Source organism: Haemaphysalis longicornis, unplaced genomic scaffold (assembly GCF_048455015.1).
Source record: "Haemaphysalis longicornis isolate Haplotype H1 unplaced genomic scaffold, Haemaphysalis longicornis Haplotype H1 scaffold_14, whole genome shotgun sequence".
NCBI lineage: Eukaryota > Metazoa > Arthropoda > Arachnida > Ixodida > Ixodidae > Haemaphysalis > Haemaphysalis longicornis.
In genome coordinates this window covers 17688951-17703874 of record NW_027526245.1, presented here as the reverse complement: position 1 = coordinate 17703874, position 14924 = coordinate 17688951, and positions in this window count along the sequence as shown.

Below are 14924 nucleotides of genomic sequence, written 5' to 3'. Positions count from 1 at the left end.
TTGTCTCACAGCTATATACTGTAGAATCTGGTTGAACCGTACCCGCATAAGCCCTAGTTTCCTTTTATACACAGTTAAGCGGAATCCGCTGCTCTGTTTTCTTTTAACCTAATACATTCGGATAAACCGTAGTGGCGGTTACTACGTAGTTTCTTCGCGTCCCCGTCAGGTATGGTTTAACAAGGTTTTACTCTAAACGAAAAGACTGCTCCACGGTAAGAGCGGAAAGAGAGAAGACACACCAAAGCGAAATATGTAAAAAAAAAGCATTATCGGCACCCTGGTGTGAGTTGGAACATCTGGCTATCTTTAATAAACGCTACCTCCTTTGTAGACAAGGCAACAGACGGGGTGCGCACACAGTCAGTGGCACTTTTTTGTATTTTGTAAGCTTCCAGCAGCTCACTCGTGGGCTGATTTCTGAACTGTTTGATAACTCGGCACTGCTCAAATTCCTGGGTACAGAAAGAACCGGAACGCGAAAAGCACTATACTATGGTGATTCCTAATATGGCGACCAGAAGCTTAAAAACGTTGTGTGACGAGCATAAGTGTACTCAGTGTTCTCGGCTCCCCATAAACTCAGCAAGATGAGCACGCGAGCGAATGACGGTGCGCCTTCCTGTGGAAAATGCGGCATAGGCCACGGGCGACCCTTCACCAAGCGCAAGGACGAGGTGGTCTACTCCATTCCTTTGCCTTGTGACCGGCATTACGCAGTCCAGACTCGGCGGGGCTTGAGCATTAGGCTAATGGAGCACGCATCCAGTGTCCCAGCAAAATATGGTGGTTGGAATTTTAGCGGTGTCGAGTGATCAAGCACTCCAGAAATCAGCGCCTGCGTGAGCTGCTGCAAGCTTACACGATGCAGAAGAATGGCGCTGGTTGTGTGCGCATCCCGTCTGTTGCCTTTGTCTCCGCAGTAGGTAGCGTTTATTGAAGACAAAGGCTTAGCAGTGGAGCTGTGTAAGGTGGAGCAACAAAAATATCAAGAACAAAAAAAATCTCCCACCTCCCCTCGCGGGAACCCCTGTGCAGATGCGACGCATAGGGGGTTCAGGTTGCAGCGTTGGACAGCGGAGGAACGGCGCTGGAACGATGGAGCGGAGCGGCGCAGGCACCGCGTTTTGTAGCGCGCATAAGGGTGAGAGGACGCGCCGGCGTCAATGCCTCTGCCGCGGCTATGACGCAACACAATCCAACACAATCCACTTTAATCCAACCCAATCCAAATCCAAGCCAATCCAAGCCAATCGAATTGAATCCAATCCAATGCCCCTCGCGAGAGAGTGTTCGCTATCGGAGAGGAGAGGGGTTGAGTGGCGGAGAGCGCAGCTGGCGCGGCGAGGAGAATGGGGGAGGGGTGGACAACGCCGACGACAACGACGACGCCGGATGCAGGGACAAGGCGAGTGAATGAGATGCAGTCGAATCTAAAACCCCTCCGGTGCGATCCGCCCGGCATGAGCACTGCGCCGAGTTTCCCCTAACCAGTGTTGTACAGAACGGCGTTCCTGGAACTAGTTCCTTTTGGGAGGAACGGAGGGACGCCACTGTTCCGATAATAGTGCGGGGAACTGTAACGGTAACTCGTTACGTTTACAAAGGAATGGCAGAGGGAACGTCATTACTTCTGAAAACGCTCTATCGCTAGGGTTTGACGGTTTTGATGACAAGGCTTTAGTGCTGAAGCTAGTAAAAAAAGCCACGGGGCCCTACTGCATTTCTCTTCCTATAAGATACCCAATTTACCCGCCCTTCCGCAGAACGTCCTTCCTCGTAAGTCAAAGGCGGAAGAATAACCACGCAGCGGGCCGCAGGCTGTCGGGAAGGCTGCGGCGGGTGCTCACGGCCATGTCGCTGCGCCGTCTGCGGATGCGCGCGAGACAGGTGCTTCGGTGGCCCTTATGATTCGTCTTCTACCGCCGCCATTTCTTCTTTTGTACATAGGAGTGGAAAGTCAAAGGTGAGCTAGAGAATACGTGTCTGTACCGCTTCTATAGTACTCTACAGTACAGGCAGCCGAGCCAGCCGGAGGGGCCGAACGAGACATCTCAACTAGCCGGAGAAGCCGTACGAAAACTTGAGATCAACGCTGGGTCGCCAGCGTTGATCTCAACGCGTGTAAACACAAGGCGTCAAGTTCCCATCCTCATATTCTTGAAATATTGCCGCTGCTGCCGAAAGCGAGGCGACAGCTACATCTCATGTGCAACAGCAACCACCCCTGAGAGCTGCAAGCCGAATCTGACTTCGGACGTTCTATCGCCCCACGGCACGGACATGGCGCTTGAACGCGCCGCCGTAAACGTTCTCTCGCACAGAGCGGACCTACGGTTTCGTGATGTGCCAGGTTTACGTTGACGATTTGTTTTTAAATTTCACTGGGAGTTATTGTGCCTCCTCTCTTTAGCATCATAGGAGTGCGGCGACCATGGTGTATTTTTACGGACCAGTTCCGACCAGGGCTTCGGCCGGGCACCGATGGTAAGCCGAGTCGTGGTAGCCTGGCTTGTGGCCGCTGTCACGCGCGGAGTTCCTCCATTCCGACGGCGAGAAGCCGGAGGGCAAACGGAAAAACTGTTTATTGCATGGCTAAGCGAATAACATAAGCGTACAGGAGACAAGGTTGCGACAAAAAGGCGAACACGAATTCTCAGTTCGGCAGTGTAATACTCTGAAGCTCTGTTTTAGGTGCGAAGCACCTTAAGGCCGAAGATTGTACGTCAGGCGTCCGCCGTCCGTGCTCACAGCACAGCACCGCGTAAATAGAAACATCTGTTGACAAAAGGTTCACAAAAGGTTAACAATAACAAAATATAAGGTTCCCAAAACGTTAGAGAGATAGAGAGGGGGAGAGATAGAGGGAGAGACGCACAGCATTGTGTAAATCGAAACATCTGTGAACAAGAAGTTCAAAAAAGGTTAAAAGAACAAAATAAAAGGTTCACAAAAGGTTAGAGAGAGAGAGAGAGAGAGAGAGAGAGAGAGAGAGAGAGAGAGAGAGAGAGAGAGAGAGAGAGAGAGAGAGAGAGAGAGAGTTCCTGGAGAGCCGTGCTCCGCATGCGTGAGGAGAATTTGATTTGATTGGATTGGATTGAATTTGGATTGGATTGAAATTGATTGGATTGGATTTGCTTAAATTGAATTGTATTGCATGGGATTGGAAATCCTCTTAGCAGCAGTAAGCACTCTCACGGGTGATAAGAACGATCCCCACTGCTTCGCCCACTCGTCAGGATTCACTTCGTGGAGATGCGTGAATTTTCGAGGCACCGATGCTCGCGCATGGCAAAATTTCGGAGCCAACCACAACGGTCAGTATTATGCGCACGGCACCACAGAGTGTTTCAACGGCCGTCAAACAAAATATACATAAAACAACCACTGTCCGTGGAGAGGTGGGTTGCATGCTTGCCTATGAGCACAAGCGGAGGTGGTCAACTGAGCCTGAGGGACTGAAACAACTTATCCTCAGTTACAACACGGTAGTACTCCCAAAAGGCGAAACGGCTCTTTAACATTGCCAACGACGTGTTGACGAAAAGAAGGGGTCTGCCTCTCCGACACTAACATCGAGATGCAACGCTTGCTGAGTTAAAACAACTGACTCTTCTGAGTTCTTAAAACGTGTTCTGGACATTTTCCCCCCACTCATACTGTAATATTGAATCACCATTCATTAATCTCGTGTGTATTGTTTCTTTCGATACGGTTTTCCTTGCAAGACATTTATGTCTGCGCATGTGATTAAATCTCTCTTTGCACATCTGAATCGCAGCATCATGACTGCGAATTTAAAGACCGAAGTGCGAAACGCCATATATGTTGCACTTTTTATAGACGAGCGCCACAGTTGCACTTAGGTATTATATCTGGAATACGTCCGCTGCCCCATGAAAAAGTTAGTCTAGGAGCGTTTCGTTGGATTCGTTTTATCTCCAGATAATCTGTTGCCGGTGGTCTTCCTATTCGTACAGTATACGTAGTTCGATGTGAGCGTACGATTGCTCTGTGTTACTTCGCCTCGGGATTATCCGACACTATATTTTAATTTAAAAATCAAATGTAACGTTAATGTGACGACTCGTTACAATTATCGAAGTGTAACTGGAACGAGTTTCTTTCTCAGTATAGGCAATTGTAACGGGAACTCGTTTCAAAATTGGGAAGGAACGAAGAACGAGCTTTCGTTCTTATTTTAGAGGAGCGTGTACAGCACTTCCCATAACCTCGAGCAGCTGTGTAGGCGGAGCGAAGCCTCGCCAAGCTATGACGTCACTGCGCCCACGGGGCCCCTTCGTGGCGCCGCGTCGACGAAGTGTGTCACTCCCGAGGAACAAGAAGCGCGGCGGGAACGCCGTTGTGTCGTTGTGTCGCTGCTCGAGGACAACTGAGACGGCTTCGGCGCGGAGGCAGCGAAGAGCTAGAGATCCCGAGTATCACGCTCGCGAGGTGGCGTACGAGCGGAATCGCCGGCTAAACAACCCCGGACTTCGAGTAGCAAGACTTAGCGAAGCCTAGCAAAGCTTAGCGAGATCGGAATAAGCTAGTTTCTCCAACCTTGCACCACTAGCGAAAGCTGCGCCAATTTTTAGCTTAAAGGAGCCAGTAAGAGAAAACCCAAGTTTGGTTCATTCATAACATTGCCTCGTTAGAATCATACTGACATCACTTTTAACGTAAACTTCGCTCAAATAAGCTACATAATTAGGAAAAACGGGAATGGTCATGCGACCCACCAGCTCATTTCCCGCAACATAACCTGTGATGTCACATGAGCTACGCTCTGCGATTGGCGGAGTCTGGCAGAAGCAGACGCAAATTAGGTAGAGCTTACAAACTAGACGAACGAGCGATTTGCGCTTAAATTTAGGGCACATTCTTTACAAAGCAATAAGAATGATGGGACAAACAGTGGAAGTTACGAAAGCACATGTAAACATAGAAGTACTGATGCGTTCTGCTGTTCGTACTGCGCACAGCATGCTTGGTTTAGCTGCACAGCACTACGGTGCTTGGGGTTGTCTCAGACGACACTGGCCGATTGACGCAAGCAACGGTGTCTTACGTGACCCCATTTGTCGAGCGAGCACTGTTTCAGGGAACGAATATTTTCTCCTAGAAGAAAAACAAGCCAGGTTTAAATGCGGGCAAAAACAAACCAAACGCTTGCCAAGGTATGGTGGCGCCATCTAGGTTACGGAACGTAAAGAAATGCGGGAACAAACCAACACCGCTGTACAGGGTGGAGACAACCTTTGAACGGTCCCGTGCCGCCGCAATTGGGCCAACGGGCTCAACGCGTTATTATTTTCGTTTCCCATGAGACCTAGCAACGCGAAACAGACCATATGATTCAAACTTCTTCCGTAAACCGCGTTGCGGCGATAATTTTAGCGCGGTTTTGACACAATGACTTGCTTCGGCGGCGAGCGAGCAACTGAAAATGGCGGCGCCAGCGTATACGTGTCTCTACCCTGTACGGCGGATGCGTGAATGAAGGTACTCTAGGCTGCAGAGCGGTCGGTTCCTGTGATGTCATTTGGGACCACGAAAACGCACGATTGAGCGGGAAAATGAAAATTTTAACTTAAATTGTTTAATTTCTCAGTGAATAAAGCACCGTTTGTATCCGGACAAGCGCTGGGGCACTATAAAACACGAAATCTTTCGAATAAAACCAACCTGCATTTTCTCTTCATGGCTCCTTTAAGGAGGCGAAATGTTAGAAATGTTATCATAGTGACAAAAGTGCTTGTTTGTTTTATATATTTTTAATATTTTATGATTTGGTATGTCTTCTCTCTTTCTTCTCTTATCGCGGAGCAGCAGCCCTTTTGCTTATATTGCTTTGAAGCAAATTAACACAGTACAGAAAGTAGTTGGTACATACCGAACTTAGAATACGTGCGCTGCGAAGGCTGAACAAAAGACAGACGTAGACGAAGAAACCACAACACGCCTTTCCGTGCGTGTTGTGTTTTGTTCATCTCCGTACGCGTTTTGTACTGCCTTAGAAGCGCAAGTATTCCAAGTCCGGCAAATAAACGTTTTTGTTGGTAGTGAGCGCTAGCGTGCCTGTAAGTCTCCATTTTGTCCGGTCCGGAGCGTTGTTTTGTTTTCGTGATGTGAACCTACAAAACCAAACACCTCTTCAATTCAGAAGGCGCCTAATAAAAAATTGGCCGCGTATCTGCGCCTTTCGTTGCATATGTCTACAAAAGACGATAGTCTTTGTAGACATTTGCCAAGTAAATGTCCCCCTTTGCTTTCCCGCTCACCTTTCATGCTGTTCCTGTACCGTCGCGCTCATCCCAAGGTAACACACTAAAGGTTTGCGCAAGGCGATTTGAATTTACCGCGTTCCACTGCTACAGGCCGCGTTCCTATAGATGCCAACGCTGCAGTACAGCGGAGACGCGCGTGAATGGAGGCGGCCGACTACAAGGTTTATAGAACCGCGTGGCCGTGCTTCACGTGCGTTCCAAGCAGAACGTGGAACCTAGCTAGTGAAACCTTTCGTTGCTGTTGCCGCGTGATTTTTCATATGCCGCCAGGAGGCGGTGGTTTACTGCAGTAGATTTATATCATTTGTTATCGAAAAACCAAAGATCCATGAATTTTTTTAATAAAGGAACGCTGTAAATATCCCTTTTGTACTAATTTCCTGTCTTATTAGAACGGGGAGCAAGTGGGCTGGTTGGTGCATGTTTAAAAATGTAAGAAACAGCGCAAAGGACAGGACGTGGAGTAGACGTGTTTGTCGTCTAATCTACGTCCTGTCCTTTGCGCTGTTTCTGACATTTTTGATCCTGTCTTATATTTGCGTAATGTCTTGTTCTTGCTCAAAAAGTTGACAAGTATGAACATATAAACTGGGCTTAGACGTTTACATTTGGCTGTGAGACTATATAAGACTATTGCGCAGTAAGCATTTTACTTTGGCCGAGTGGCTGAATCAAGTTACAGACAGACAGACGGACAGACAGACCAAAATTTCTGGGTTTAAGTAGCCCAAGAAAGACTATCGTCTTTAAAGAAATCCCAACATTACCGCCGCTGGCGTTCTAAATACTGCAAACGCATTACCAAACCCATTCTGCAAGAAATTGTAATTGAAATCGATGATCCCTTCACCTTGGCAAGGATCGAGGCACGGCGCCGTTGTCGAGGGCACGGCACCACGACGCGTGAGCCCAGTCCTCGTATCACTGGCTGCTAAATTCCGCTTCCAGCACAAAAACAGCGGTCGCTGAACCACGGCGGCCCCAGAGCGCGTTCACATCTTCCCGCACACAGTGACCACCACCTCAGGTTTGTGTAACGTCACAGAAAACGGAGGTGAATCGGAAACAAGTCGCTCCACCTTTTGATTTATGCACTAAGCAAGACCTTTTATTGGCATGGGCACGACCACAAAGGGTCGCATTTTTGCTTCAGGACCTAATAAGCTTTAATTGAAGGGCTACTCAAGTAGCCTGCAGGGGGAGTTACACTATGATTTTCTATACGCTGAATTAAAGAAAAACCTGTACATACACGCAACCCGCATTTTTCTCAAACCAAGTGACCTCTGACCGAGGCTACTAGCAGACGCCTTTCTCTTTTGTGGTTGGCCGGCAGTTGAACGTGATTATTGGAAGTGCCGGTGCTGGGGCGACTGCTCGTTTCGTTCACGCGCCAACCACACTTGTGGAGAACTCCTTTAATGGGCCCGCGGTGTAAACGCCCCAGCAAGAAAGGGGACGAAAATACAGCCCTGGGTGTAGAATGGGTTTTTGAGTACGATTCGCGGCTAACTCCGGCATCGCATCTACCAATCGGCGGCGAGGGATGAGCAGCGATGCCGGGCGCACTCAAATAAGCATGCGCGAAACAAAACACGTTTGTTTGTAATTCGCAACTGAGCATAGTTCCTAGCGAATGAGGTGAAAGAAACTAGGAAGGACTCGAGCTTTATTCTAGCGGGTGAACATGGGACTGGGACTGTTCGTTTCGCTCCCATAGAAGCCCAGGGGCGGTATGCTCGTGTTTTGTCACTTTTGTGTCAATTTCAAAAGTGTCCGTTTTGGGCGAGTCCCGATTGGCTAAAAGCGAAGAACCGGGTGTGACGTAATGCAAGCGCGGCGGAGTTCGCGGCTTCTCGGAGAAGACGATTTGAATTTGAAAAAAACGATGGTCAATGATGGATTTTCCGGTTATCGCCTTGTTGGCTCGCCGGCAGAACGGGCGGTCGAGAAGTAATGTAGACGCATTTAAAACGCCTACAGAAGCATTTCCGCGTCTCGAAGAGGACTGCACGGTATCTGTGCTTTGAGCTCTGGGACGAACTTGGCCGGCAGCAGCGAGGACTCAGTGTCGAGGACCAAGTGGTATGCGCCCTTTGTGTCTCCGCTAGTGGTGTCTTTCATTCAGCGGTCGCCAGTGAAGAAACGATATCGCTGTCGCAGCTCCTTTTGTGAGCAGGTGTATCCACGCCGTTGCCATCACGCAGTGAAATAAATGACCGTCTCCGAACTCGACAGCTGTGAGAAGATGACCATAATTACACAAGCACTCGGCATAAAATTTAAAACTGGTTGTTGGTACTTGGCGATTACGCATACCAGCTTAACGTTCGTAGGCTACCCGCCGTGGAAGCTCTGTGGCTAAGGCGTTGTGCTGCTGAGTACGATGTCGCTGGTTCGATTCCCAGCCGTGGCGGCCGCTTTTCTGGTGGAGGCGAAAAGCAAGAACGCCCGTGTGTACGAGATTTCGGCGCACGTTAAATATCCTCAGGTGGTCAGAATTAATCCGGAGCCCTACACGACGGCACGCCTCATCGCCTGCGTTGCGTCGGCGCTTTAAACCCTACAATCAATCAACGTTCGTAGGCCTCCCGCGCAACAGATACGTCGTCAAGAAACGAAAATTCTCACCACGTACACATTTTTTCACTTGTACAGCACAACAAAACTGTCAACGGCGTATCGCACCATTCGAGGTTCTTGGAACAGCTCGCGTCAGCATGCCGAAAGTGCGTAGATATCGAAATACGTAAAGGGAGGGTTATCTTGATGCAGAGTCATTGTCACTTACCTCCAAACGGTGACCAAGCGCGAAAAAACAAGAACTAGTAGCCGTACCATTGTCTACAGGAAGCAGCTGGCTGCAGCTGCCATCTTTGGACGTTCGTCCCCTTGCGGTTAAAACTTTCAACACAATAACTAAAATCTCATCGCGATTAGGTTTTCAAAACACGTTCAAATAAACACATAAAAGATAGTTTTACATGGTTTCAGTTCGTTAAAGTACGTTCTCAAAAACAGTTACGGTAGTGTCCAAGGCCCTCTGCTTAACCGGAAGTATGTCACGATGAAGGGGACGCAAAACGGACGTTTTCAAAACGGAAAATAACAAGAGTACCACCCCAAGTATTGACAAAAGACGAGAGTTCAACTGTATTTACAACTTCGCAGTAAGGTACTTTATTAAGTACACGCCACGATGGCGCAGTGGCGTGTAGCGGCCATTTCACCATCGGCTGAAAGCGGCAACTATCATTGCCATGGGCCGCTGTGCCATCGTCAGCAGCGCGTGGCCTCGACACGCAGGACGAGCCACGCGCCAGAGAACACCGAGGCTGCTGCGCTGCGCGGCCGCGTTCCACGGGCGCTCCCCGACTCGCGGGGCTTCTGCTGCCACCGAATCCCCCTCAGTAAATAAATGTAGGGTCAGCCGCACGACCACATCGGCGCCCTACAGGCTAAAGCGTTGTGGTGCTAAGCCCGAGGACGCGGGTTCGATTCCCGGCCGTGGCGGCCGCTTTTTCTGATGGAGGTGAAAAGCGAGAACGCTCGTGTGTTCGAGATTTCAGCCCACGCTAAAGATCGCCAGGTGCTCAAAATTAATCCGGGGCCCTACTGGACGCCACTCATTCACACTCAATTAAAAATATATCTTTGCTCACGCACTTACTCACACTCACCCACTCACCCTCCCCAGACGGCCTCACCTCTCTCACTCACCCCTCGACATCACCACTCGCACTTACGCGCTCGCGCTCACCACTCGCCGTCACCACTCGCACGCGAGTGTGCGTGGCAGACCCTCCATCATTCGTGAAACGGAACACTATATTTACATTTTTATTAATACAATACTGCAGGCCTTGGGCGGCTTAAGAAGGAGTGATTGGATGATTCATCAATGAGGTGAACCTGTTGTAAAGAAGAAAAAAAAATCTGCATTAATTCATCAGAAGTCCATCCATATCGTATTCCTGAATCAACACGCCACTAGAGTTAATTCTATGGTGCCCCATAGCAAGAGTGCAGCGCCGACATATTTCCGAAGCTGAAAGCAATCGTGCCATTAACAACCGCCACAGCGAGTGGCTCATGCGACGAATAGCCAGCAGGGAGGACAAGCGCAACAGTGGCGCTCAACGCGGTAAGCCACGCAAATCGCGTGAGTAGCGCTAGTGCACTCGTGAGTGGTGAGCGGGGCTAACGTACTTACGAGCAGTGAGATGGGCTCCCGCGAGTGGCTCTGGCACAGCGAGTGGTGGGTGAGGCTCGCCGGAGCTAGAGGAGCTTGCACTCGCCAGTGGGGCTCGCTCTCGCTCGCACTTCCCAGTCCAATACCATGGCGACGCTCACTCATCACTCGCTCGTTAGTGGTGAGCGGTGGGTGTGTGAGTTGACTCGTAAGCGAGCCTACCGACCTCGGACTACGGCGCTCCACATCGCCTGTGTAGCGTTGGCGCGCCCAAACCTCGTAATCCATCAACGGAAACAAGAAAAACAGATCTAACTAAACGTGACGTTAGATTCGTCTTACTGGCTAATCGTCATGTAACATCTTTCGGGGGAGGGATTGTAAAACGACAGCAATTTTCTGTAACTGCACCCATTACGTAGCTTGCTGTGTATTGGCAGCAGCCGGTAATACTGTAACGTTGACTACTTCACTGTGGACTGACTATTTCTTACAAGGTCAACTTGGCGTAATGATAGTCACATTTGAGGCCAAGTTTTGTTTATTCTGTTTCGGGGTAGTCTCCATTGAGCCCAGAGCAGCGTGGTCGATTTTCAGATGGGCTCCGTGTTTTTCAAGAACAAGCGTCGGATCCCCACAAAACATCCTGATGGCTTTGTGCAACCGGGCAGGCCAAACAACACCAAGTGGGAGCCTTTGAAGCCTTCACAGCGCCACGGAAAGCGCGGCTTTTACACTCCCGCTTCGCTAAGCCTCGGCGAGGCGGCAGCGAGGCTGCACGTGATATGGCGGAACAACAGGTGGTTGCGCGAGTAAGCCCAGCGGCTGCAAGCGTGGTTGCAGCTAGCGCTCCTTCTACGTCCCAACAAATTGTCGATGGAGCTTCGCTCATGGTGACTGCAGTGGACGGCGAAGTCGTCACCACCGAGGACTATAAAGATTCTACTTCAATGTCACCGGCGTACGCGTGGGAGAGACCTACAGCACCTGCAGCAAAATACCACCGGGCCATACCAGCAAAAAACAACTCTACAGCGCAAACTACCACGCAGACTCCACCCCACCAAATCCAGACGCCCTCGGGGCCCCAAACTACCCAAAAACGACATCAAGGTCGCCATCCTTGCACGGGACGACTTGAACATGGCACGAGTTAGTGACGTCACTCTGACAGACAGCATCTTGCTAGCTGCCGGTCTGGAGCCAGAAACATCATCTGAAGATCTTCTCCGGGCCAATCATCCTCGTGGTGAGCACCCCACTCCTCGCCAGAGCCGAGCGATGTGCGCGCATAGAGAAACTCAAGAGAAACGAAGCCTCGTACTCTAGGAGGGCTCACTTCACGACACGTGATGACTCGGTCAAGGAGTAATCCACGACATGCCCGCATATGACTCGGCGGAGTACATCGTCGAGAGCGTCGTCTACGCGAGAAACCCTACCGCCCTGCATGCACGGTGCATCGGCCGCACTAACTCTGCCAGTATTGAATTCTCCGGTGACACCGTTACTTATTTTGGGCACTGCCGGGGAGCAGAATATCAGTGCTATATTCAGAAGAAGAAGCACGAAGTCTGTTCGTCATGCGGTAGGATTGGGCATCGAATGAACGTTTGTCTCCGCCCGGGTGGAGCCTACTGCAGATCCTGCGGACTTGCGAATCCCATGGACGAGCATGTGTGCGCAGGCAAGTGCTCCTTATGTGGAAAGGACCACGTTACCGGGGATAAACAGTGCAGGAAACGTTACCGCTCTGCGTTCATTCTAAAAGAACGCCAACGGTGAAGAGAACGCGAGCACAGCCGCGATGCGGGGGACGGCAGGCTGCAACGAGACCGCTCCTCCTCCTTCCCAAGACTATCCCGTGGCGAGACACCTTCAAACACAGTACCAAGGCGAGCCGACAACCGTGCTCAAGCCCAATGAGTCTCGCTTCCTTCCACTTGAAGAAACAAGGCTCCGACAAGGGCCAGGCGACTCAACAGAGACCAGAGCAGCACCAGGACCCAGCGGGAACCTCGCGGGTGAATTCGGCAGCTAAAGCCTCCCACAAAAGAAATTCAGGAGCACATACACTCGCACTTCCCTCACAAGCACCCCCCGACAACACCTCTGCTGAAATATGGCATACGAGCCACCTTAGAGCAGGTTATGGCGGAGAACAGACAGCTTCGAGCTGAACTCGCACAACTTAAAGGGTCCTAGAAAAGCTTTGTGAAGGTGGCAATCAAATGCATTCAGGTGGTAGAACACATAACGGGGAATTTTTGAGCCAAGTGTGAGCCCCATAAGTTGTGCGGATAATTTGTAAACAATTTTTGAAGATCACCTTTCTCAGCCGATGAGCGCGCCGCCTCAGCGAGCTGACCGCGGCTGACGCAACGCCGACCGCGGCTGACGCAACGGCGAGGCGCCCCCCTGATTCGGCCGATCGTCGGTCGCCGGAAACGTCACTGCCATTGGCTTTCGATTGCTCTTCCTCCTTCCTGCGCGATCCCGAGGAAAAGGCGTGTCTGCAGTGATTGACGCGTGCCTAGGCGCAGGAATGTAGCTAGCGGAGAACGGAAGTCGAGCGTCGCGATGTCACATGGCTATTCCCAGTGCTTCCAGCTGCTTTGAAAGAAGCGGAGAAGGAGGAGGAATCGATCGGCAAGGGGGAGAGGTGCACTTAATTGCTTCTGGCGCAGCTAATACTGAATGTAGATCAATAATTCCAACGGCACTGCATCGCTATATTGCTACTACGCGACAATAAAGACCTTTTGTAACTTTTACAAAAGACTTTTCTGGGTCCCTTTAATAGTGCTGCACCTCCACAACGACTACCATTAGGCCGCCCACAACACAGCATTCACAATCTTAGAGTCCAACCCTCCCCCCTCCCCCCCCCCCCCCGAAAAGGCGTGCCCAGGAAGCCGTTGAACAGCAGCTAACAGAACAACAGGCCTTATATGATCTTGAAGCTAAATAAGAAAAGAAACTCTACTAGCGTTTCTACAAGGTTACCAGATGGAACTCACATGGTTACCGCCCTGGCCGGAGCCCTGGCTAACGTCAGAGAAATAATCAGCCGGAAGATTACCGCCGTGGAATACAGCTTGGCGCAAGCGCAGAACAACCCAACTGCGCTCGTGCATCCGTTCGTCTTTACTAGCATCGATGCTACACATGGCAATGGAACTGTCGGGGGACAGATCTAAGCGGGGAGCATTGCAATAACACACTAACCATTTGGTTCAAAACGCCCAATCGGCACCCGATGCCAGCGTTGCAACAGACGGCAATACCGGTCAAATTATCGGGATACAAAGCGTACCACTCGTCCGTACCCAACATGGACGCTCCACAAGCAAGAGGAGTAGCCACCTTGTTGCCTAGGAATATACCTGATAATTAACTGCATGTTTCCAGCACAGGACCAGAATACGTTTTCTTAGAAATCCTCCCCACATAAGCGAGGCAAAGGCAGAAACTATACATACTGAATGTATAAAGCGCGCCGCGACATTCCCGTAACCTTACACAGCCCCTCCCCAAGCCCTCCACACATCCCATGGTCATCTATTAGCCGTCGTGGGGGGTTTTAATGCACCACATCCCACCTGGCGGTACGCAAGGCCCACAAAAAAGGGACAGACGGTAAGGGACACCATACAATTCAATCTAACAATTCTGACAAACCCCGCCCAACCCACCAAGACGAGGTAACAGTGTCCAACGTGACACCACCCCTAACCTTACCATAGTAAAAAATGACTGCGATGCGCGGTGGACAAATACTCTTGAGGACGTAGGGAGTGACCACTATACGTAAAGTGGAAACCGCACTCATTGCGGGGCCGCCAAAGTACAGCGGCAGGGAACAAAAAATTATTGACTGGAATGTTTCCCGTAACATACGGAGGGCGGAGATTTCAAAAGTCGAAAAGTCCGTCATTGAAGATATGGAAGAATGGGTCCAATACTTACAGGAACACATCATGACGGCTACTCGAACCGTCCTAGAGGAAGCGAACCTAGACAAGGTCAACTCTCTCCTGCTTCACATGCGGGAAGCGAAGAGCTGCAGCCTTCAGAAGCGACTGCACGGGCAACGACACAACCGGTTCTTACGCCGCCGCACAGCGCGTCTAAGCAAGGAGATCGAGAAGCACGTGGCATATCTTACTAACCAACACTGGGATGCACTGTGCGGAAGAATGGACGTACAAATGAATGCGCCTAAAACATGGCACACCATCCGCAGACTTCTGAACCCGGGCGGACGGACCCAGCCTAACAACCTTCTGACCATCCTAAGCGCACATCAAGGGGAGGGGTTTACTTTACTACAGAAACTGAAGGAGCTTTACATACAAGAAGCCCCTCGGGAGCTTGCTGGTAATCCCAATCCCGAAATGGACAGGCCTTGTTGCGACGGATTCAAAGTCTGAGAACGCGAC